We start from the raw sequence: 25,327 nt of genomic DNA, 5'->3' as shown, positions 1-25,327 counted from the left end.
CCACTATTCTCATCCTATCTCGAAAGACATTCAATGAAGAGGATATTAAGATTGGCAAAGCATGAAAACTAAACCTATGCAACAAGTGAGATGCAACACTCACATTGTGGCACTAGAAATCAAACACAGTTTTGAATTCCATTCGTTGTTTTAACGATGGGTTAGAGACCCATGGTTGTAAAACATTGGGGTTGAACATTTATCATATATGAAATGTATTTTCATATTCCATTTAATATTGGTTTAGTGTTAAATGATGAGTCCATCCAATTTGACAATATATTCAAGAGTAGACTATCAGGACCCCGTGTCTAAGAAATTCCTATCAAGTGAACTTGAATGTCAAAAGTTGAAAATGGTCCCTGGTCGGAAGTTTTCTATAAAAGTGGACGCATAGAAAACGCTAGACAACTAGAATGTAAGATCACTACTACAAAAATAAGCAAAGAGACCCGTCCAGATATGCATAAGAGACCTCCTATGGACAGGTCTCTATCTCAAAGGTCTCTTTGATTAAGAGACCCCCTCATTAAAGGAGGTCTCTTATTAAGAAAGAATAAACCCTTTGCTAGAGAAAGGGGGTCTGTTATCCTAAAATTCGAAAAATAATTTAATAGAGGAAAAGACCCATGGTTAGAGAAATGGGGTCTCTTAACTGAATTAAAGAGACCCATCCCTAAAGAAATGAGGTCTCTTTGTTATATAAATTCAGACCCCCTACTGAAGAAAAGGGGTCTCTTTGATATTTTTAACATTTTTTTATTACAGAAAGGGAGAGACCCTGCTTCTGCAGATAACGGGTCTCTTTATCACCTTTTTTTTTTTTTAAAAAGCATTACTAATTTAAATAAAAGAATAAGCATTAGTAATTTAACACGCCAAAAAGTGAGAGGCCTGGTTTACACCAATAATAATAGATATCAAAAACAAATTTTCATAATAATTTTACAAGGTACCATCGTTTACACCAATAATTTAAAACCATATACATTTATAATTAATTCCCACTAAACATATAATGTCATTGAGCTATTTCATACCCCCATCTTCATTTTCCGTAGTCGCATTTATAAGCTCTGCAACATATAATATCTAATCCAGGAGCATGGGCTTGATCTCGTTCATATTTGTTTTTCGGAGGAGTAGGCATCAACAACTCGACTTAGACCAACACCCAATCCCTGCTTTCAAACACACGCTTAAATATTTTCAAATTAATTTCATATCCCTCTTTATAAGAAAATTAGATCAAAGAAATATTAAAAAGATAATATACAGAATGAAATAACAGGCATAACTCTTAAACAAACTCCCACATCTAATGATGATTTGGAATGGCTACCCTTGATCCTAAGTTATTTAGAAGGAAAATAAGAGCTCTCCTTGATTTTTATAGCTTGAACTACACTTGTAATTGTATTCCTTTCTTCATCTCTTTCAATACTGCAATCAACCAAAAAAAATTGTAAAAAGAAAACTAATCAAGTATACATGACTAAATATCATCTGAGTATTGATCTCTTTTTTAATCTCGTATTTGATGTTAACAGTTACGTTTACAGCCTTTCATGACCACTCTTAATTTATATAAGACTATATCAAATAATAACCCAATAATTACAAATTTTGTATCCAGGAAATACACTTAATAGATGTAGAACCCGAGCTTTGGGTTAAGACAAAATATTACAATTCTGCTCTATAACACCTCCTTGCTTCACAAGCCATAACTAGTGTGATTTTCAAGACATGAATACAGTAGACCCAATGATGAAGACTAATTCGGAATTATAGATATGAGATTTAATGGTCACTGGTCAAACACTAATTGAACATGCATTACAACAAGAGTGTTCTAGAAAACCAACCATTAAGGCAATGCATTCCCACTCAACACAATAAAACCAAAATATACCTAGAGAGCACCAAAAACTCGTGTGATAGGTGTCCTTAAAAGGCCATCATCAAGAAGAGCACGGAAAGGCCTCCTAGTCTCAGCTGGTTTAGCAAAGTAGTCCTCTTCCACTGCTTGATAAACAAAACCAACAAAGACTAAGAAGGTTTTACTTCAGAAGAAACACAAGTTTCTTTATCAACTACCTAGTCTTTATATTTCTGGTCCATCTCAGACATTTACAAGAACCTATGTGCAAGGAGAAAACCAATGTATTATGATGCAAAGGCAATTGAAAATATCTTAAAAGTAACAACACGAGACATTTACATGAGAATGATACAATGTACATCACGAGGCCTAAAGAAAAGAAGATTTTCCTATAGTAAAGTTACTTCCTTCAACCCTTTTTAATTGCTCCAAGGGCAATCAATGAGAGACGGAGGGAGTAGCTAGTAAGGAAAACTTCAAGTCTGTATAATACTAGTTAGATGTAGTATTTGCAGAATAAAGTCAGATTATATGCAAAAGTTAAAGCTTAAAATTAAACTCTAAAATTAGAAACTTAATTGCAAACCAAGCTAATCATATTCTTAGTAGCAAAATTCAATACCAATGAATTCACATAAATAATAAGACTTATAACAAAAGTAGATCCAGACATTTATTATAAATCATCTTTGAATCGAATGCGATGAGACAACAACGACACTACAACTGGTTGACATTTCCAACTGCCCCTGCTCTGGTTCATGATTGATGAGTAGATTCTAATACTCTAAATGGACTTTTCGTAGATTAATTTGAATATAGTTAATCAGTGTAGAACATGGTAACAAACTACAATTGTAAACATCTGATAAAAACTCTTAGTCACCTATACAGTCATTCTTTTCTTCCCCCAATATATTCAGGGAAACACCAAAAAGAAAATATGTTAACTAGTCTGTATTTTGCTAAATGTTGAGCAGTGACATCTCACAAACAATCACTGTAACTAGGCCTTTTTTTTCTCTTTACTGTTTCTATGTAGCCTTTATAAGCTAAATTTTTTTATATAAAGGTCTGCAAGTTTACTCATCAGGAGGTTTGAAAGATAGCAGGAATTTTAGACTTGCAAGCAGAAAGTTCAATAAGAATACAATTGAAACTTTGAAGCAAGAAGTACAATGAAAATCCACTCACATCATAGCACTTGATAATTTAACTATCTCAATATCTCATAATCAAGCAGTGGTAAAAAACTAGTGGTCAAAGACTAGCAGTATCACACAAACATCTCTGAAGCATAATGGGAAAAAATGGACTCATGCTCTTCAACCCTAAACATAAGCAATTCCTCAAGCGTATACTCCAAAATTGCGCACTCCAAAAATCACTTTTATCCGGATACTAATTAGAGAAATTAACAATATATGAGAAATCAACAAGGCGAAATCAACAATTTACCAGAAAGAACAGGCATGGAGCACAAATCGAAAGGCTTTAGAGATTTCTCAACTTCAACTAGGCACATACAAACTGTCTCGAGGCTGAAATCAAATCAATGCAACACAATCAAAACCCTAATTTCAAACAAAAAAAAAGAACTAGAGCAATTAAATCGAGGAATTAATCGATGAAACTATACCATTTTCACTTTCTAATAATACTAGCAGGGGAAATCTTGAAGAGTTTAAGCTCGATTCTCGATTCCTGAATCGCTCTGGTGCGGTGGCTCCTAAGGCTGTTGCGACATCCCTTCCAAATCTGCAAGATAATTAAAACATACAAAATAGATTTCCAAGAGATTTTTAAATGTGAGGAAGAGAGAGAAGGGGATGGATGGTGAAGAAACCATTGTTTATTGATGATTTTGTGCGAGGATAGAAAGAACCAGATGGGAAGGAACTCAACCATAAGCAGATCTGATTTGTGAGAAGAGAGAGAAGAGGGCATTCATAATTTATTTTTACTGTAAAAATATTTAGTTGGAGAAGAGACCCGTCAGCTATTTGAGAGGTCTTTCTTTTTTCTCACGTGGGAAAAAGTAGCAGGCCCACTGCAGTGTAGAGACCCGTTACGTGAGGTAAAGGGTCTCTAATTTTTTTCATGGGGGCCCAGTGCATATTAGAGACCTGTTATCTTTAATAATAGATCTCTTATATTCAAGAGACCCGTTATGTTGATCTATGGGTCTCTTGTTAAAGGTCTCTTTGCCCATTTTTGTAGTAGTGGATTACTAGTAGTTTTGTTTCTTGAACTATGTAGACATGGCAATGTCGCAATCATTTGCATAGATACTTACTTGATAAGATTAGTATCGGAATGACCTATGAAACTTTACAGTAAGAGATGAAAATATGTCATAAGTAAATTTCATTATATTATTAGACACTAATCCTCAATACCTGAGTGATTTGAGTTTAATTGTTTGAGAACTGGTTACTTTGACGTTGTCAACCGTCGCACCGTAAAAGGAGACTATAACGGCAGCACTCAAGTAAATACCTATCAAACTAAGTCTAAGCTAAAGATCACAATATAGGGATTGTTATCCAATAAATCGGGATGAAATAACAAAGTTGAACAAGGCCACTCAGAGAGCTATAACTGTAAAATGCATTGTCGTGCTCAGATGAATCATAGGCTATGATTATCTGTTTATTTGATTAGTTGAACTCTGACACTGAGAAATACCTTTGGACATAATAAGGATGACTACTCTTACCTTACATTAATGAGTAGGCATCGAGCGACAAAGGAATTAGGAAATGCACACTTGTCCCTAAAGACAAGTGGGAGGCTGAACGAATTAATGCTCTTGGTCCAAGTTTGCATTTAATGCATTTAATGCTAAGTCTAATAAATGCGGTTCAGTATTAATTAACAAGTTAATAATTCAGTGAGATCAAGTGATTTGAATGCCTAGCTAGAGGCCGCTTCAATTCAAGTGGAATTAATAATATTAACCCACAGCTTATTCTTGCCTGAACCCATAGGGACACACAAATAGTGTGTGAATGGATCAAGTATTTAAGTGAATATAAAATTCATTAAGTACTCTATTTTGTTAGGTTATGATACATATGAACAACATAAATCATGCGGAAAAACCTTAATGCCAGGATACATATTAATTGCACATAATCATATAATTAGTCTAGGATGCATACACTTTGTAGCGTGCCCTCCCTAGCTGCACCCGAACCGAACAAGAACAAGTCTTTAGGACTCCAAGTGTCGTCCCTCCGTAGATAGTCCACAGCACGTCCGGATCCGCCTTAAGATTGACCAACTAGAATCGCCCTTAAGGTATTATTATTTTCGGCTAAATAGGTAAGTAATATGGCTGATTTTTCTGCTTAAAAATCCTAGCTTTTATTGTTTGAATACTTATTAAACTCGCGTATAAATTTGTGACCCTAGGAACATATTTATAGAATCATGGAAAAGGATTTAGAATCCTATTAGAATACTAAATTAATTAATTAGAATCCCCTTAGAACTCTATTTAATTAATTTCTATCTTCTAGGATTAGGATTTAATCATAGCACGAATTCCGATAGCTTTAGGATTCGTATAGCACGCACACGAGCACGAGCACGAGCACCGCACAGCCCGCGCGCATGCCTCGCGGCCCACACGAACTGCAGGGCGCCCAGCCCATTGCTTCGCAGCCCACTTGCTGCGCGCGCACCATGCCTTGCTGGGCCTGGCCTTGCGCTGGACCTGGCGAGGCTTTGGCGTGTGGTTTGATGCGTATGGCTTGCTGGGCGAGGGCCTGGCTTCGTGCTGGGCCTTCGTCTAGCAAGTCTCGTCCGATGCTAATTCGTACGATACGCTTCCGATTAAATTCCCGATTCCGGATTTCTTTTCCGATACGAACAATATTTAACATTTTCGATTCCGGAATTAATTTCCGTTTCGAACAAATATTTAATATTTCCGTTTCTGGAATTATTTTCCGATTCCGATAATATTTCCGATTCTGACAATATTTCCGTTTCCGGCAATATTTCCGATTCCGGCAATATTTCCATTTCCGATAATATTTTCCGATACGTACCATGTTTCCGTTTCCGGCAACATCTACGACTTGGATAATATTTATATTTCCGATACGATCCATATTTCCGTTTCCGGCAATATCATCGTTTCCGGAGTATTCATTTACTTGCCTTTGACGATCTTAGCTCCCACTGAAACCAAGATCCGTCGATTCCGAATATCCATAGATGGAGTATTTAATGCCATTAAATACTTGATCCGTTTACGTACTATTTGTGTGACCCTACGGGTTCAGTCAAGAGTAAGCTGTGGATTAATATCATTAATTCCACTTGAACTGAAGCGGCCTCTAGCTAGGCATTCAGCTCACTTGATCTCACTGAATTTATTAACTTGTTAATTAATACTGAACCGCATTTATTAGACTTAACATTAAATTCATACTTGGACCAAGGGTATTATTTCCTTCAGTCTCCCACTTGTCCTTAGGGACAAGTGTGTATTTCCTAATTCCTTTGTCGCTCGATGCTTGCTCTTGAACATAAGGTAAGAGTTGTCATCCTTATTATGTCCAGAGGTGTTTCTCGGTTTCAGAGTTCAACTGATCAAATAAAAGGATAATTATAGCCTATGATTCATTTGAGCACGACCATGCATTTTACAGTTTCTAGCTCTACGAGTGGCCTTATACAACTTTCAGCATCTCATCCCGATTTATGGGAGGAAAATCCCAATCTTGTGATCTTGAGATTAGACTTCGTTTGATAGGTGATTAACTGAGCGTTGCCTTTATAGCCTCCTTTAACGGTGCGACGGTTGACAACGTCAAAGTAAGCAGTTCTCAAACAAGTAATCTCAAATCACTCATGTATAGCTATTGAGGATTAGTGTCTAATAATTTTAATGAAATTTACTTATGATAGATTTTCATCTCTTACAGTAAAGTTTCATAGGTCTGTCCGATACTAGTCTTCCCAAAGTAAGTATCTATGCAAAGGATTACGACATTGCCATGTCCACATAGTTCAAGAAACAGAACTACTAGTCATCTTGCATTCTAGTCGTCTAACGTTTTCTATGCGTCCATCTTTATAGAAAACTCCGACCAGGGACCATTTTCAATTTTCGACATTCAAGTTCACTTGATAGACATTTCTTAGTCACAGGACTGGTCCTGACAGTCTATCTTGAATATTTCGTCAAATTGAAGGGACTCATCATTTAATAAACCACAAATTAAATGGAAAAATGAATTCTTATTCATTTATTGTGAATGATTAACCAATAATGTTTTACAAAGTATTAAACTCTAAAACTTTATAACGTTAAACAAGAACATCAAAGCCATTCTCCAATATGCTTGATTCCCATAGCTGTAGTGTGCGAGTTGTGCTTCGCCTGCGGCAGAGGTTTATTCAATGGATCTGAGATGTTGTCATCAGTTCCAATCTTGCTTATCTCGACTTCTTTTCTCTCAACGAACTCTCGTAGAAGGTGAAATCTATGAAGTACATGTTTGACTCTTTGGTGGTGTCTAGGCTCCTTTGCCTGTGCAATAGCTCCGTTATTATCACAATATAGGGCTATTGGTCCTTTAATGGAGGGGACTACACCATGTTCACCTATGAACTTCCTTAGCCATATAAATTGCTGCTTCTTGTGTAGCAATGTACTCCGCTTCAGTTTTAGAATCCGCAATGGTGCTTTGCTTAGCACTTTTCCAGCTTACTGCACCTCCGTTGAGGCAGAAGACAAACCCAGACTGTGATCTGAAATCATCTTTGTCGGTTTGGAAACTTGCGTCCGTATAGCCTTTAATAATTAATTCATCATCTCCACCATAGACCAGGAAATCATCTTTGTGCCTTTTCAGGTACTTCAGAATGTTATTGGCAGCAGTCCAATGTGCCTCTCCTGGGTCTGACTTGTATTTGCTCGTAGCACTGAGTGCATATGCCACATCCGGGCGTGTACATATCATAGTATACATTATTGAACCAATCAATGATGCGTATGGAATCCCACTCATTCGTCTACGCTCATCAAGTGTTTTTGGGCACTGAGTCTTGCTTAGAGTCATTCCATGAGACATGGGTAGGTAGCCTCGCTTGGAGTCTGCCATCTTGAACCTTTCAAGCACCTTATTGATATAAGTGCTCTGACTAAGTCCAATCATCTTTTTAGATCTATCTCTGTAAATCTTGATGCCCAGTATGTACTGTGCTTCTCCTAGATCCTTCATCGAAAAACATTTCCCAAGCCAAATCTTGACAGAATTCAACATAGGAATGTCATTTCCGATAAGTAATATGTCGTCGACATATAATACTAGAAAAGCAATTTTGCTCCCACTGACCTTCTTGTATACACAAGATTCGTCTGCGTTCTTGATGAAACCAAAGTCACTGACTGCTTCATCAAAACGTATATTCCAGCTCCTTGATGCCTGCTTCAATCCGTAGATTGATTTCTTAAGCTTGCATACCTTTTTAGCGTTCTTTGGATCCTCAAAACCCTCAGGATGTGTCATAAACACAATTTCTGTTAAAACGCCGTTTAAGAAAGCGGTTTTGACATCCATCTGCCATATTTCGTAATCGTAATATGCAGCGATTGCTAACATTATCCGAATAGACTTCAGCATTGCAACTGGTGAAAATGTTTCATCGTAATCCACACCGTGGACTTGCCTGTAACCTTTTGCAACCAATCTAGCTTTGAAAACTTCAAGTTTCCCATCCTTGTCTTTTTTCAGTTTGAAAACCCATTTGCTTCATATGGCTTGGTAGCCATCTGGCAAATCGACCAAATCCCAAACTTGGTTTTCTGACATGGAGTCTAATTCAGATTGCATGGCTTCTTGTGTAGCAATGTACTCCGCTTCAGTTTTAGAATCCGCAATGGTGCTTTGCTTAGCACTTTTCCAGCTTACTGCACCTCCGTTGAGGCAGAAGACAAACCCAGACTGTGATCTGAAATCATCTTTGTCGGTTTGGAAACTTGCGTCCGTATAGCCTTTAACAATTAATTCATCATCTCCACCATAGACCAGGAAGTCATCTTTGTGCCTTTTCAGGTACTTCAGAATATTCTTGGCAGCAGTCCAATGCGCCTCTCCTGGGTCTGACTGGTATCTGCTCGTAGCACTGAGTGCGTACGCAACATCCGGGCGTGTACATATCATAGCATACATTATTGAACCAATCAATGATGCATATGGAATCCCATTCATTCGTCTACGCTCATCAAGTGTTTTTGGGCACTGATTCTTGCTTAGAGTCAATCCATGAGACATGGGTAGGTAGCCTCGCTTGGAGTCCGCCATCTTGAACCTATCAAGCACCTTATTGATATAAGTTCTTTGACTAAGTCCAATCATCCTTTTAGATCTATCTCTGTAAATCTTGATGCCCAATATGTACTGTGCTTCTCCTAGATCTTTCATCGAAAAACATTTCCCAAGCCAAATCTTGACAGAGTTCAACATAGGAATGTCATTTCCGATAAGTAATATGTCGTCGACACATAATACTAGGAAAGCAATTTTGCTCCCACTGACCTTCTTGTATACACAAGATTCGTCTGCGTTCTTGATGAAACCAAAGTCACTGACTGCTTCATCAAAACGTATATTCCAGCTCCTTGATGCCTGCTTCAATCCGTAGATTGATTTCTTAAGCTTGCATACCTTTTTAGCGTTCTTTGGATCCTCAAAACCCTCAGGATGTGTCATAAACACAATTTCTGTTAAAACGCCGTTTAAGAAAGCGGTTTTGACATCCATCTGCCATATTTCGTAATCGTAATATGCAGCGATTGCTAACATTATCCGAATAGACTTCAGCATTGCAACTGGTGAAAATGTTTCATCGTAATCCACACCGTGGACTTGCCTGTAACCTTTTGCAACCAATCTAGCTTTGAAAACTTCAAGTTTCCCATCCTTGTCTTTTTTCAGTTTGAAAACCCATTTGCTTCATATGGCTTGGTAGCCATCTGGCAAATCGACCAAATCCCAAACTTGGTTTTCTGACATGGAGTCTAATTCAGATTGCATGGCTTCTTGCCATTGCTTGGAGCTAGGGCTCGTCATAGCTTGTTTGTAAGTCGCAGGTTCATCACTTTCAAGTAATAGAACGTCATAGCTCTCGTTCGTCAAAATACCTAATTAAGTACATTTCCGGTTGAGATCTATATCTTTGCGATCTACGCGGGGTTACATCTCTAGATGGTCCTTAATTCTCACCAGATACTTCTAAAGATCTCCGAGTTTCATCCTGAATGTCATCTTGAGCATTCTCTAGAGTTTGTTGTTCTACTCGAATTTCTTCGAGGTCTACTTTTCTCCCACTTTTCATTTTGGAAATGTGATCCTTTTCCAAACAGATATACAAAATAGGGCTATAGCAACGCCCTTTTAGATAACGGTTTTCCTGGCGTTGCTATATCATAGCTATTGCAACGGTTAAATAATTATTAATTTGAGTAGATTTTCACCTTGAAAAAACGTTGCTATAGAAAAACTATTGCAACGCTTATATATTACGACTATTTTATTGCAATAGTTTTTAGTTTTTTAATAATTTTAATGACATATTGCAACGTTTTTTTTGTCAAGCATCTAAAGCATGTTAAAAATTAAAAATAAAATAAATCAAGAAATAGGTTTATTAAAAAAAAAAAATCAGCACATATTGTTTTTTGGTTTCCCTCCCCACTGCTTTTCACAATTTTTAAAACCCTTAGAGGCCTCTGCGAGTCCGCGTTCTTTTTCTCTTTCTACCTCCTCATCGTTGTTTTTATCTTCCAGCATCGTTCCTTGAAGCAAATTGCGATTGTAGATTGACGGTTCTGAATTGGCTATTGCGGCTCAAGATTGGTGATATAGAAAGTGGCGAAATCCAGTTCTGAATTGGCGAGAAGAAGCACATTAGTTTGTATGTATTTCATCGAATTTGTTATTAATTTCACAATTTTTCTGTTTAATTTTTAAACCTATTATAATGGAATTTTTGTGTGTTGTTTTGAGGTCTAAGTTAGGGTTCTTAATTAGGTAATTCGGTTAATTGGGGAATTTGGGTTATTGGGGAATTTGGTTAATTGGGGAATTTGGTTGATTGGGGAATTCGGTTAATTGGGGAATTTGGTTGATAGGGAAATGAAAATATTTTCTCGTCCGTGTCTGTTGTGCTATAAGGCTTGTCTGCTTGACTATGGGGTTTGTATTTGGCATTAGGATGTGAATCAGAACTGTTTCTATCTTGTTCTGTTACTTGAATATCGCTTGTGAAACAAACACAAGCAGCAGCTATTCAGCTGTATCAAAACACCATTGCAACAGCTATTCAGCTAGATCTTTGCGTGTATTTGTTGATTCCAATGGGTTATTTTGGTATATTATTAAAATTTAATTGTTCTGCCGCAGTTTTCTTTCTTTTGTTGTCTGGATCAGTTGGTTGTCTGGTGATGATGTTGAGTTTTAATTCACTGCTCTGTTCTATACTATTGCTATACTTTTGGTTTCTTTCTCGTTCTGTTTCTTGTTTCTATATTGCTGCTATGTGCTATTCGGCTTGTCTGCTTGATCATGGGGTTTGGATTTGGCGCTAGGATGTGAATCAGAACAGTTTTCTATCTTGTTCTGTTACTTGAATGTCGGTTGTGAAACAAACACAAGCAGCAGCTACTAGGTTTCTTGTGGGATTTGTTGTGGGATTTGTTGCCCTCATGCTTAGATGAATTTATATACTATTGAAGGTTAGTGTGATAATCCTGCCTTTAAAGCACTGATTGATGTTAGGCAGATGTTTTTACTATCTGTCAATCATCACAACTTCAATCTTTGCAAGACAAAGAAATGTATAATTCTTCCTTATGGAAGTGTCATGCAGATTCTAGAATGGGCAGGATTTCTTGTTTAGGCACTCAGAGATTAGAAGAGATTTTATTTAAATATTTTATCATCCTTTTTATCTATCACATAGTGGAATTAGATGATATATACACATGACACTCAAGATGTACGTAACATACATATTGTATATGTAATAAATACATTGATAATCTGAAACTCTTATAAGCTTGCACTGGATGAGAAATACTGGGGAGCTTGTTTTGTATGAACTCAGAACCCAACCAGGTTATTTTTGGTTTGCTAGTGCTTTGCTCCTGGAAACTTTAGGTCTAATTTATCTTGCAACATAAGAGTAGGGGGGGTTAAGGAAGAAGTTAGATGTATTAAATGTTATACAACTCATAAAAGAATCTTTATTTTTGTTGCAAGCTGTCTTCTGTGACTGCGACCAAGTGAAAACATTTTTATCATTGTTAGACATTAGATGGAGTAATGTTGTAAGCTACGTATGTCTGACTTGAAAGAAGAATGCAAGTAAGAAAGAACTGTACTGAGAGCAGTCTGTTTTGGGGCCAACATCCCCAGAAATGCGGACCCCACATGTTAAGGGAAGTGCAACGCTGATTGTCTGCTTGAAACCAGGAATGGCTGCAGCTGTTATTTTAGTTTCCACTACATAGGATGAGTGATGGGGGAGAGTATGTGAATGATACATCCATTGTATGTTCTTTTAGTAGAATTTCCATATTCTTATCACGATCGGTTCAAACCATGAGGCAAATTTACTACTATGTCATGAAGAGGAGTTTTATGTATACTCTGAGGGTTTTTTTTCTTTGGGGGGGGGGGGGGAACGGGGAGAAGACGTATCATTATTAAATAATTATTAATTTGAGTAGACTTTAACTTTAGAAAAGTGTTTCTATAGAAAATCTATTGCAACAGTTGTATAATTTAATGATTTATTGCAACAGATTTTATTTATATAATATTTTGATGAAATATTGCAACGGTTTTTTTTGTCAAATATCTAAACAAAATTAAAAATCAAAAATTAAAAATGCTGAAAAGTTATTGGAATTTTTTGTTGAGGGTTAATTATTTTTGGTTTCCCTCCTTCAATCCCAAACCCTTTTGTTTCACACTTTCACCCCAAAGTCCCAAACCCTTCTGTTTCACCCAAAGCCTTTGTCTCTTTCATTGCTTCGTTCTTCTTCTCTGTTCTCTTCCACATGATTTGTTCTTGTCGATCCTCTCCATCATCGTTTCCACTACATAGGATGAGTGATGGGGGAGAGTATGTGAATGATACATCCATTGTATGTTCTTTTAGTAGAATTTCCGTATTCTTATCACGAAGGGTTCAAACCATGAGGCAAATTGACTAAAGAAGAGGAGTTTTAAGTATACTCTTAGGGTTTTTTTCTTTGGGGGGGGGGGGGGGGAACGGGGAGAAGACGTATCATTATTATCAATACATAGGTCGGTAGGTGTTTTTGAAGCTTTGCATATATGGCAGGGTGTAGAATTTCTAAATAATGTGATACAGTAATGATGCTTTAGATTAATTGCCATTGAAAATGTATTTTTTCCCCTTATTCTAGGGATATTGGTACTACTGCATTATCTGGGCCACTTCTGAGAGGACTTGGTCAACTTACAGAGCTGCTATCATTGTCAGTTTTCTCCATCCATGGAATTTCTTAAACTCTGTATTTATTACATCTTTATTTTGTTCCCAAAAGTTTATTCCATCATTACTGATGTTACTGTGTTTGTGCATGGTTAAGTTGATTTACCTTTGAGCTTTCATGATTCATGTCTGAAAGTCTTCCTTTTATAATTTTCTTGCAGTTTTCTTCCCTCACGAAGCACACTGATCCAATCAAAACTTTTAAGCTCAACACATACGCTCCTATAAAGGAGGGAGTGTGTGGACTGATTATGGTGGTTAGGGTGGTGTGGGTGACGTCCTAATGTCTGCAGCGATCTGCAAGCTCGCTAATAGGCCGGCGGATATGGCAGAAGCACTAGCTCTGAAATTTGGCATGCAGTATGCATTCGATGCGGGCTTCCATAGCATTGAAGTGGAACCAGACTGTCTGTTTGGAAGTCGGTGGAAGTAGCCGCGGTGGTTTTTCCGACGAGGATGGTGTGGGTTTAGTCAATTTGATATTACCACTACTAAGAATGCTCCTATTGAACGCCTCAAACGCTGGAGGGTATGTCGCTTTTAATTTTTGTGTTAGTGCTATTTTTAATGTTTATTTATTTAATAAATTTGTAAATTTTTGGTGTTAATTGTTGTATTTTGGGGTTTTATTGGATTAGTTTATTGATGGTTTTGTTTTGGTTGTTTTTGTTTTTATTTTGTTGGCATTTGTTTATGAATGACATTTAGGGTGTTATGGTTTGTGAGATTTAGGTTGAATTGCATTTTGAGTGTAAAATCTAGGCAGGGAAGCAAACTATATTCAGATTAATTTTGTAAATTTTGGTACTAATTCTGTTGGTACTGTTATTTTGGGCAAGCGGCGAAGTCTGACAAGCAGATATCACAATCATCTTTGTTTACAGAACTACTGAAACTTAATGGACCCTAAAAAATTAGGCACATAAAAAGCCAATTAGTTGTGCAGTAGCAACTTAGTAGCTTCTATGCCAATTCAACATATATTTTGTATAATCACATTACAATTGCCTATTTGATTACTTGGGTATATGAGGAGCAAGAGAGAGCTGACAGTACTTATTTTATTGTGTCAGTGTAAGCAGGCTAAGTCTCAGTAACATACGTTCAAGTTTGGATTTGAAATTGGTGCGGTCGCAGACCTCCAGTATCACAAATCATGACATACTCTCTTCCTCTTAGGGAAGATGTTAAGCAGGCACCCCTCTTAAGTGCAGTGGAGGCCACCTACCTAGGCCATGAGGCTTCTTGATCAGCCATTGACCCTGTCAGGTAAGTATGTTTCCCGATATTCCTCCCTATCAATTTATGCCTGTGTTTCTATTCTCATTTTTGTTTGTTGATTGATGTGGGACATTAACCAAATATCCTAAGATGTTTCTCCGAGGTTAAGAACCGAATAGGGTGTAGTATTTTGCTTAATTGTCAATATTTTACAAGTTTCTCAGTCAATTCTAGTGTTCGTACTTCGTATATGTCAAGGAAATAGGGAATAAATAAATGACTCAATTCTAGTCTTCATATCTTCGCACTTTTGTTTCAAGTTGGGAAATACACTTGTATTACTGTAAAAAAATGCTGGTAATTTTACAAGATAAGTTGGACTGCAGTATACCACCACGCGTCCTCTTTGCATCATCAACAGCTAATCATTTGATAATAAACATTTTCAACCAAAATGTCAAGTAACTGTCTTCGAAACATGAACCTACGCTCCTGCAAATATAATATTTGGTGCTGAAAGTTAAATCACAAAGGGGAATCCCAAGTTAACTATGTTAAGGACTGATTAAGGTTCTGAAAGTTACTTGATATTTGAGGTATTGGATTTACCTAGATAATCATGATGGTAACACCTTATTGCTTAGTCAAAATGCAGAGGATCCCAAATTAAAACCTTCTCTTCCATCAACCAGGTCAATGACCAGGAATAAGTTTTGACATTTGTGCTTAAAGCATGTAGATCATGTCAAAAAGCAAAAGTTCAGAATATACACGTAAAAAATATGGGGTTTAAAGGGCCAATGCTGGGTCTGCAAGGAAACTGTAACCAGGACTACCAGGTTATGCTCTCTTTATTTTATGTAAAAGCAATATATGGCCACTCCATTGATCCAGTCAATATTCAGACCTCCAAACGTAAATCAAGAGTAAGATATTTTTAATAAACAGAAGACCTAGGAATTCTCGAGTTACTTGTCACATATCATGTTCAACACATGAATAACAAACCCACATAATATTCATTACAGTATTCTGACTGCAGCATTTATATCAATGTAGCATGCGTACCTTCGCCTCTAGGGATATTGGGCTGATGGAAAAAAAAAAGCTGGCGCAACACTCGCAGGTCTTTGGAACTGAATGAAATTGAACCTTAGTCAGGGTGACAGGTATCAAGACATAGACATATCCAACAAGTACACTTTCAAACCCAATCAATGCTTACGAAACTTCTAAGATTCTATGGTTCAAAAACATGAAGAAGCATAACCCTCAACACAATTGCAAACTACAGCACAAAATTGTGAATTTGACAAAATGTAGTCACAAATCACAACAGTAAAATAAAATCCCTTAGGAAATGACAGTAACATCAACATAGTCTAGCTTCGAATCAATTTTGTTTACTTTCTATATGTTAGGCTGTGAAATGATGACTGCTGGTTATTGCTAAGTAGTAGTTTTTGCATTTTTTTCCTAATAGTAACTCGCTCCAAACTTCTGATGCAGGACTTCCTAGTCCTAGGTATATGCAGCCTTAGCATAAGAAATTTATAGAGGCAGATTTTCGAATGGCATCTGAAACTCCTGATTTAAGAAAGAAATGTTTTTTAATAAGTCCTTATTCCTGATTCTAGAAATAAAAATGATACTCAATTGTTGTCAGTCTGGTCACCATAAAGTTGTCCATTGCTATAATGCTAAGCCCTGAGGCACTGGCTATATTCATGCAACCCAAACTAGAAGGTCTGGGATGTTCGAATTCGTCAAGCTGCCTGCCTTAATTTGTTGAGAATACATGTTCATTGCTATAACTCTAAGCCCTGAGGCGCTGACTTTATTCATACATTTATACTTCAATTGATTTATTAGTGTATGATTTTAATTTATTCCTGTGAAATCTTATGCGAAGCTAATAAATGTGGACACATAGTTTTATAGATGGGAATTTCTGGTATTAGAATATTAGATACATCAGCTATATCTCCAAGATGAATTGACACTGGTTGAATAAAATGTGAACTTTCAGTAAGAAAATCTAAATTAAAACTGGTTGAATAAAATCTAAAGTTGGTCTTAAAAGTTCTACTAAAAACTTTTACTTCAGAAACATTTTGTTAGCAACTGTTAAATCAAACCGTGAACTACAGTAAGAAAAGCTCTGAAGTTTACAAATCAGGGGACACGGCGTTTAACTTCTAGCATACTTCTTGTTCTTGTTCTTCTTTTTCTTATTTGCTGTAATATTCCTCGGTATAATTGTTTTGAAATCCCTTTGGGGTTAGGATCCTTGATAACATTTTTATTGGAGTAGTCACATCAACTCGAATAGGGGGAAGCAATTTAAATGAAAACTTGGAACCAAATATAACCAATAGATATGGAAAGTTATTTTTTAAAGGTTTATCTTTTGTCATTCATGTTGAGCTTCTTTTTTCTTAAATATTTGGATTTTATTCATTGATATTGAATTCTTATTAAAATGTTATACTTGATTTGTTTGTTGTGCAGGATGGTGCATATAGTTAAGAAGTACGAACTACTTTAAATATGTGGAGATTTATAGGGCACATAAATATTAGACAGGTTTTAAGAAATAAAGCTATCGCATAGTGATTATTGCAGGATTTTTTAATAATGGAGGTAGTTTTGGAAGCAATATTTTTTTGAACTGTTCAGACAATTGTAATAGATATATATTATTCTTATGAATTTACAAATTTTTAACTTATTTGTTATGAAAATTTTATTATATGTAGTTCGTATTTATTACAGGTATATGGATAACTAAATCCATTTGAGAATATAGCTATAGATAATTGAAAAGCTTTGTATTACAGGTATATGGATAACTATATCCATTTGAGAATGTAGCTATAGATCAATTGAAAGCTTTGTATCACAGGTGTATGGATAGCTAAATCCATTTGAGAATGTAGCTATAGATCAATTGAAAGCATTGTCATAAGCTCAATTTAAAGCATTGCCGTATATAAGCTCAATTTAAAGCGTTGCCATAAACTCAATTGAAACCGTTGCCATAAGCTCAATTGAAACTGTTGCCGTAAGCTCAATTGAAAGTGTTGCCATAAGCTCCATTGAAAGCGTTACCATAAGCTCGATTGAAAGCGTTGCTATAACTCAAACTAAAAGTGTTGCTATAACTCAATAGAAAATGTTGCTATATATACAATTAGATGTGTTACCATAAGTGTAAGAAAGTGTTGCATTAGTTTTAAACTTCAACCAACAACCAACTAATAAGTGTTGCCTTAAGTCGGCAAAAACTGTTGCCTTAAACGTGTAAATGTTGGCTAAAGTTGTTGAATAACGGTTGCCTTAAGTTAAAAGTGTTGCCTATAAAAAGCGTTGCCATAGTTAATTATGGCAATAGTTTATTATAACTGTTGCCTAAATCCGGGAAACTGTTGCCATAAACTTATAGCAACACCCCCTATTGGTAACGGTTTTTGAACCGTTGCTATAGGCCTATTGCAACGGTTAATTGATCTATGGTAACTGTTTATTGCCGTTGCTATAAGCCCATTTTGTAGTTGTGATACCATCTCGAGTAACAAACACCTTGTTCTCAGATGTATTGTAGAAGTAATACCCCTTTGTTTCCTTTGGGTAGACACAAAGGATACATTTGTCAGATTTTGGATGAAGTTTGTCTGAAATTAATCGTTTGACGTATACTTCACATCCCCAAATCTTAAGAAAAAATACTTTTGGAGGCTTTCCAAACCATAACTCATATGGAGTCTTTTCAACAGCTTTAGACGGAGCTCTATTTATAGTGAGTGCAGCTGTATTTAGTGCATGTCCCCAAAATTCTATTGGAAGTTCGGCCTGACCCATCATTGATCTAACCATGTCTAGCAAGGTTCTGTTCCTCCGTTCCGACACACCGTTCCATTGTGGTGTTCCGGGAGGAGTCAATTTTGATAGAATTCCACATTCTTTCAGATGGTCATCAAATTCATAGCTCAGATATTCACCGCCTCTATCAGACCGCAGTGCCTTAATCTTCTTGCCTAATTGATTCTCTACTTCACTCTGAAATTCCTTGAATTTGTCAAAGGATTCAGACTTATGCTTCATTAGGTAGACATAACCATATCTACTGAAGTCATCAGAGAAAGTGATAAAGTAGCTGAAACCACCTCTAGCATTTGTACTCACTGGTCCACATACATCTGTATGGATTAAACCCAATAGTTCAGTTGCTCTTTCTCCAACTTTAGAGAAATGTTGTTTTGTCATTTTGCCAAGTAAACATGATTCGCACTTACCATAATCCTCTAAGTCAAATGGTTCTAGAATTCATTCCTTTTGAAGCCTTTCCATGCGTTTCAAGTTAATATGGCCTAATCGACAATGCCACAGATAGGTGAGATCTGAATCATCCTTTTTTGCCTTTTTGGTATTTTTGTTATAAACTTGTTTGTAGTGATCTAGTAAATAAAGTCCATTGACTAATCTAGCAGATCCATAAAACATCTCTTTAAAATAAAACGAACAACTATCGTCTTTTATTAAAAAGGAAAATCCCTTAGCATCTAAGCAAGAAACAGAAATGATGTTTTTAGTAAGACTTGGAACATGGAAACAGTCTTGCATTTCCAAAACTAGCCCAGAGGGTAACGACAAATAATAAGTTCCTACAGCTAATGCAGCAATCCTTGCTCCATTTCCCACTCGTAGGTCGACTTCACCCTTGCTTAACCTTCTACTTTTTCTTAGTCCCTGTGAATTGGAACATAAGTGTGAGCCACAACCTGTATCTAATACCCAAGAAGTTGAATTAGCAAGTATACAGTCTATAACGAAAATACTTAAAGATGGAACGACTGTTCCGTTCTTCTGATCTTCCTTTAGCTTCAAGCAATCTCTCTTTTAATGCCCCTTCGTCTTGCAATAGAAGCATTCAGATTCAGAAGTGGGTTGGCTCACCTTCTTCTTTTCAGATTTGGTGCCGCCTGGCTGCTTAGTCTGGCTGGCCTTGTTGCCACCTTTCTTAGCATTCCTCTTCTTTCCAGATTTCTTGAACTTGCCCCCACGCACCATAAGCACATCTTGCTTATCACTTTTGAGCGTCTTTTCAGCGGTCTTCAGCATATCGTGAAGCTCAGTGAGCGTTTTATCCAGACTATTCATACTGTAGTTCAGCTTGAACTGATCATACCCGCTATGAAGAGAATGGAGGATGGTGTCTACAGCCATTTCCTGAGAGAATTGCTGCTCCAGCCGACTCATATTCTCAATGAGTCCAATCTTTTTGAGAACATGTGGACTTACGGGCTCGCCTTTCTTAAGCTTGGTCTCAAGAATTTGCCTATGGGTCTCAAACCTTTCGACTCGGGCCAGATCTTGGAACATGTTCTTTAACTCACTGATGATCGTGAAAGCATCTGAGTTGATGAACGTTTTCTGCAGATCTGCACCCATGGTTGCAAGCATTAGACATTTCACATCCTTGTTGGCATCAATCCAACGATTGAGGGCTGCCTTAGTGACCCCGTCGCCCGCGGCTTCGGGCATCGCCTCTTCCAGGACATACTCCTTTTCTTCCTACATAAGAACTATTTGCAAGTTCCTTTGACAGTCAAGGAAGTTTTTCCCGTTCAACTTCTCCTTTTCGAGAATTGATCGAATGTTGAATGAATTGTTGTTTGCCATAGTTAAAACTACAATTGAAAAAGAATAAACAAATAAATAATCATTCACAGTTTCTCTTAATAAACTTAAATTCTAGCATGCATGCATAGTTCATTAAGCATTTTATTCAAGTTATGTGTTCCGGCAGGTGTGAATAAAATGATTCCAAGACCCTAAAAACCATTGAAGAATTAAGCCCATTATGTATTTTGACTCAATTCTAAAATCTTTTGGGAAGCAAAAGCCTTTTGCTAATAGTCTAGAAACTACTCTTGGTTGATAGGTACGTCTAAGAACTTATTAGGTAAACCTATCGATTTTGCCACGACATAAAAGGACTCCTTACTTATATCGTTGAGTTTCACCAAAACTAACATGTACTCACAATTGTTTGTGTACCTTACCCCTTTAGAATCAATAAGTAACACCTCACTATGGCGGAAAACTATTACTAAGATTGATGTAAAGGTTATCCAAGTAAGTGTTATTTTGGCATGGCACCTTTTAACTCAATTTTTAAGTTTGGAACTTAAGGCTCTTACTATGTTGGTTAGATTTTAAGTGAACTAAAATCATTAATCATGCAACATAATCAAGCCACAATCTCATATATATTTAAGACATATTTAAAAGCAATAAATAACTTAAATCATGCATAAGATAAATATATGTGATCTAGTATGGCCCGACTTCATCTTGAAGCTTCAACTTCAAAGTCCGTCTTGAAAATGGATTGGAAACTCCGTCTTGAATTTCACCGTGGGAGGCGCCATTTTCTTCAAATAGAATAAGCTATAATTAAACTAATTACAACTATTTGATGGTACGCAGACCATATTTGAATTGAAAAAACAAACTTTGGTGCATTAGACCAATTACATTCAAATTAATGGTACGCAGACCATATTTTCTATCCTATTTGGGCCATACTAGTCACTTTCATTATCCTGCAAAACAGTACATATACAATATATACCATTCACCCATTCATTAACATGAATGGCCCACATAGCTGGTTAGTAAAACACATTGTATTGCATCACATAAATATTTGCAGCAATTAATCAAGGGCACCAATAATCTACCAATTATTCAGTCCTTATTAATTCTAATCAAGTAGTTTTAACCTTAAAGGATTTGTAGACCTAATCAAGAGTTTATGACTAAAAATGCTCCCACTCAAACCAATAATTTTATATGCTTTACTAATTTTAAACATGAAAATGTATTTCTAGTCTAACCGGAAACATACAAGTTTAATTAAAATTTAAAGCTCATATAAAATTATAATAGAATCCATTTATTTAATTTATTTTCAGTTGAATTAAATGAATTTAAATTAATTCAAGGTTTAATTTTAGTAAAATAATTAGTATAAATTAAAATTTATAACAATTATAATATTCAAAATTAAAATCCGAGAAAACAATTTAAATTATTAATTTTAAAGTTAATTAAAATTATTTCCGAACTGAAAATTTAAAATTAAAAACGAAACGTATCAATTGTCCCAAGACGAGGCACTTGGGCTTGCGCCCAATCCCCATGGAGCTACGAGGGCCCATGCCCCGTGCCACTGATCGTTGCACCTGGCTTGCACAGCCACACCGCACACTGCCCCTCTGCCACGCACACACGCAGCCTTGCTGGCTATGCTGCGTGCAGCTTCGTGCTGTGTCGTGGCTGCCTACCACTTGGCGGGCCTGGTGCGTCGTGGCGCAGCACATCGCTGCCCACACGCATCTTGCTCGTCGCATGTGTTGCCCATTGCCCTCGCCCATCGCCTAGCATGCACGCCTAGGCTTCGAGCCTTGCGTGCCACCTAGCTTGTTGCTCGCTGCATTCGTACCGCACGGGCGACGAGCTCCCTTGCTCGTCGTCGCGTGCCCGCACTATACAACACCCCTTAAGGGTAACACGTAGCTTTCATTGCTTTGTGCGTGCAACATTTATGAGCGTATTTCATAAAAATTTTAAATTTTTAATTCAAAATTAATGACAAATTAATAAATCATATTAATTTCATAATTTTAGGGGGGGAAATCGAAAATTTATTAATCAATTAATTTCCGATTAACATGGATTCAAATCTAGGTCATAAAAATTTAAAATTTATCATAAATTAATAATTTTTATGGTGGTTTTTAATCATGGATACCTAATTAAATCATTAATTAATTATGAAAATCAAATCAATTCTAAATTATTCGAATTTCAACAAATTAATCATAATTACAAATTAGGTTGTATAATTAACAAGTCTAGGCATTCAAAATTGTTAAACATATACAGTAGGTCAATCAAAAATTCAAGATTTAAATATTCAATTTAACATCTTAAATTTACAAACTTTTGCGTTCGAAAAACTAAAACCTCCGAAAAGTCATAGTTAGGCTTCGAATTTGGGAATTATGGGTTCGGCCGAAAAATAGAAATTTTGTCAAAATTTTAGAATGCCTTTTACATGCGGAATTGACACAAAAATCACTCGATTTGGATGAGTAACGAAGAAACTGCCGAAAAACTGCGTACATGTAATTAAATAAACGCAATTTGCAATTAATTAACAATTACGAAAATTAATCACCCCTTTTAATTCTTTGCAAATTTGTAAAATTTAACCATGTTAAGCAATTTATAGATTATGCAAATAATAATAGGCTCGTGATACCAATGTTAGGTTATGATACATATGAACAACATAAATCATGCGGAAAAACCTTAATGCTAGGATACATATTAATTGCACATAATCATATAATTAGTCTAGGATGCATACACTTTATAGCGTGCCCTCCATAGCTGCGCCCGAACCGAACAAGAACAAGTCTTTAGGACTCCAAGTGTCGTCCCTCCGTAGATAGTCCACAGCACGTCCGCATCCGCCTTAAGATTGACCAACTAGAATCGCCCTTAAGGTACTATTATTTTCGGCTAAATAGGCAAGTAATATGGCTGATTTTTCTGCTTAAAAATCCTAGCTTTTATTGTTTGAATACTTATTAAACTCGCGTATAAATTTGTGACCCTAGGCACATATTTATAGAATCATGGAAAAGGATTTAGAATCCTATTAGAATACTAAATTAATTAATTAGAATCGCTTTAGAACTCTATTTAATTAATTTCTATCTTCTAGGATTAGGATTTAATCATAGCACAAATTCAAATAGCTTTAGGATTCGTATAGCACGCACACAAGCACGAGCACCGCACAGCCCGTGCGCATGCCTCGTGGCCCAAACGAACTGCACGTCGCCCAGCCCATTGCTTCGCAGCCCACTTGCTGCGCGCGCGCGCCACGCCTTGCTGGGCCTGGCCTTGCGCTGGGCCTGGCGAGGCTTTGGCGTGTGGTTTGATGCGTATGGCTTGCTGGGCGAGGGCCTGGCTTCGTGCTGGGCCTTCGTCTAGCAAGTCTCGTCCGATGCTAATTCGTACGATACGCTTCCGATTAAATTCCCGATTCCGGATTTCTTTTCCGGTACGAACAATATTTAACATTTCCGATTCCGTAATTAATTTCCGTCTCGAACAAATATTTAATATTTCCCTTTCTGGAATTATTTTCCGATTCCAATAATATTTCCGATTCTGACAATATTTCCGTTTCCGGCAATATTTCCGATTCCGGCAATATTTCCATTTCCGATAATATTTTCCGATACGTACCATGTTTCCGTTTCCGGCAACATCTACGACTTGGATAATATTTATATTTCCGATACGATCCATATTTTTGTATCCGGCAATATCATCGTTTCCGGAGTATTCATTTACCTGCCTTTGACGATCTTAGCTCCCACTGAAACCAAGATCCGTCGATTCCGAATATCCATGGATGGGGTATTTAATGCCATTAAATACTTGATCCGTTTACGTACTATTTGTGTGACCCTACGGGTTCAGTCAAGAGTAAGCTGTGGATTAATATCATTAATTCCACTTGAACTGAAGCGGCCTCTAGCTAGGCATTCAGCTCACTTGATCTCACTGGATTTATTAACTTGTTAATTAATACTGAACCGCATTTATTAGACTTAACATTAAATGCATACTTGGACCAAGGGCATTATTTCCTTCATATTTATGGTCATTCGGAAATGATGGATCTTGGTTCCAGTGGGAGCTAAAATCATCAAAAGGCAAAGAAATAATATTTGCAGGAAGTGGAGATATTGTCGAAAACGGAAATATGGTTCATAACGGAAATATAATTATTATCCAAGTCGAAGATATTGCCGGAAACGGAAATATGGTTCGTATCGGAAAATATTAACGGAAATAGAAATATTACCGGAATCGGAAATATTGTCGGAAACGGAAATATTATCGGAATCGGAAATATTGTCGGAATAGGAAATATTATCGGAAACGTAAATATTGTTCGAATCGGAAATAAATTCCGGAATCAGAAAACGAAGCGGAAGCTCGATGAGCGACAGGCCGACAAGCGAGCCAGCCCATCTGTAATACCTCGTATTTTTCCGTATTTATAGATATATTTTATTATATTTATAAAGCATTTTTATGATTTTCAGAATGTAAATTGCATTTAAATATTATTTAAATGTATTTTTATTAATTAGAATTATTATTATTTTAATTAATTACAAAACAAATTTAATATTCGTAGTCGGAAAATTAATTTGGTTTCGATTTTTAAATGGCTTGAATTAATTTTAAGCCCAACTCTTTTTAATAGTTGAGCCCAACTAAGAGTCGTAATTTAACTTCCTGATTCAAACTCGATTGTTAAATGAAGCCCAATACTCAAACTCATAAGCCTAGCCCACTAGGGATTTGCGAAGCCTAGAAAAAAACCCCTTAAATTCAATTGATCCCCACTTCATTTAACCCTCATTTTTTTTCTCTCTCCTCTTTCCTTGCACCACACATTCCTCTCCCTCTCTCTCTCCTTGCTCTCGTCCGCACATCACCACACAACCGAGCACATTGCTCTTTGCTGCCTCCCTTGCTCGTGTCGTGCCCTCGTCCCTGAACTCGACGCCCATG

General features: G+C 36.6%; 1 long non-coding RNA gene and 1 other non-coding gene across 3 annotated transcripts; one reads left to right on the top strand and one right to left on the bottom strand.

The window, feature by feature from the left end:
- The first annotated feature begins 10,586 nt into the window (after positions 1-10,586).
- Positions 10,587-17,431, top strand: LOC110804301 (uncharacterized). Of its 2 annotated transcripts, XR_002537677.2 has the most exons (5): positions 10,587-10,822; positions 13,344-13,415; positions 13,594-13,961; positions 14,506-14,701; positions 17,165-17,431. It is a non-coding gene; the product is annotated as an uncharacterized lncRNA (long non-coding RNA). The 2 variants fall into 2 exon arrangements; XR_002537676.2 differs by lacking the exon at positions 13,344-13,415.
- LOC130460310 (U1 spliceosomal RNA) lies at positions 14,549-14,709 on the bottom strand. The gene has a single exon (XR_008920219.1). It is a non-coding gene; the product is annotated as a U1 spliceosomal RNA (small nuclear RNA).
- Positions 17,432-25,327: the final 7,896 nt, after the last annotated feature.

The sequence above is a fragment of the Spinacia oleracea genome, chromosome 4 (assembly GCF_020520425.1).
Source record: "Spinacia oleracea cultivar Varoflay chromosome 4, BTI_SOV_V1, whole genome shotgun sequence".
NCBI lineage: Eukaryota > Viridiplantae > Streptophyta > Magnoliopsida > Caryophyllales > Amaranthaceae > Spinacia > Spinacia oleracea.
The sequence above is the reverse complement of the archived record's forward strand: the minus strand, read 5'-3'. Positions and strand labels throughout refer to the sequence as shown.